Genomic DNA, 1,737 nt, shown 5'->3' on the forward strand with positions numbered 1-1,737 from the left:
ATAATTAAGTATTCTGTTAGAATTTAATGATTGTACTAATTATATTTTAGATTTTTTATATTTAAAATGAGATGTTTATCATGTATTTGATTGTGTTTATCTGCAGTTAGTTACACGAATTCAGATATGGGATGAAATCGGATAGGGATGAACGACTTTAAGAGTTTTTAAGAGTTTTAAGAGTTTTAACCAAATGCATTACAAGATAGTATAGATATAGATATTATAATTATTATTTAATTGGTTTTTTTAACAAAGTTTAGGCTTCTTTATATTTTAGGATTTATCTTCTATTATTATCTTATTTGCTTTCCTAGTTGGTTTAGGATTAGTTCCTTAATCTATAAATATTCAGTTTATTGTTTTAATTAATATTCAGTTTATGATTGATGAATGATATTATCTTTAGAGTTTTATCTACTTTCTTAATAGTTTTGCTTTAATTTTCCTAATGTTACGCTTGTAGGCTCGTTATCCTTTAAAGCTTTAGACGCTTGTCGACACTTCTGCAACTTCTCCTTTAGCCAGAACCATAACACAAAATATCATCAATCTTACCATATTTTTGGTATAAAAAAACTGGTAATTCATGATTATTGTTGCTAATAAATTGACCAGATTCATTAGGTAGCCCTAACAAATTCTATAACAACTTAAAATTCACAATATTGATATGATTATAACTTGCATTTTACTAGATAAACGATGAACTACATAGTAAATTAGCAATCAATAATTAAAATCAACTTCATCAAATAAACCTAATTTAAATCATAACTTTACCAACAAATACAATAAAAATATAAGCCAAAATAAAAAAAATCAATCCAAAGAACAAGACATAAACTTATCTAAGCTTAACTTCATAAAATAAACCTAATCTAAGCATAACTTCACTATAGATTATTTGTGAAAAAAAATTAGGATTAAGGAATCAAGAATTTACTGAATTTTTAGATTTCAAACTTGCTCATTTACAACTTACAAGGCTGAGAATAGAGTCTAAATGGGAGAAGCGAACAGAGAGGTGTAACACCTAAAACTATCTGAAAAAGTCATGGGAAACCGTCGGTGAATGATCGGGGAAACGATTGGAGAATGCATGTGATAAACGGTCAGAAAACGACAGGGGCAGCTTGGCCCGACCTTAGCCACGACCAAAGATGTGTAAGCTTCTGTTTGGGGTTCAGCCACCACGGGCGACCCTGCCATGCAACCCTGGGGGCACGGACTGAGTTTTCTTCATTAGGTCATAATTTTCTCACGTCTTAATCGATTATGGTGATTCTTGACCCTTAAGACTCGATTTTTGAAGCACTTCACGAGGGGATCGAAGAGGGTTAAGATTTCTTAGTGTAATCTTCTTATCTCTCCACTCCAAAAGTTAGGGTTTAAGTGTTCTTTACCCCGTTCCCATTTCTTCCTATTTTGGTATTACTTTGGGAGTATTCGTGGAACCTTATGGAATATTTGGAGATAGTATTTGGAAGGCTTGCTAGGAGATCTTAAGTCTTCACCAAAGTAAGCTCAAGATTTGGGGTAAACCTAGATTTGGCATAACTCTATCATGTTGCTTTATGAAACCTTATATATGCCAAAAATGTTTACTTTGGAGTCTTACAGTGTTTTATTTGAGTTCTATCAAATGTTAATGATTTCTTCATACATTGAATTTTTGCACATTTGATTTTATAAAGTATTGAGAAATGCTTATATTTGAGACTTTTGGACGATTTC

Source organism: Cynara cardunculus (assembly GCF_001531365.2).
Source record: "Cynara cardunculus var. scolymus isolate 2C chromosome LG 12, CcrdV1, whole genome shotgun sequence".
NCBI classification, from domain to species: domain Eukaryota; kingdom Viridiplantae; phylum Streptophyta; class Magnoliopsida; order Asterales; family Asteraceae; genus Cynara; species Cynara cardunculus.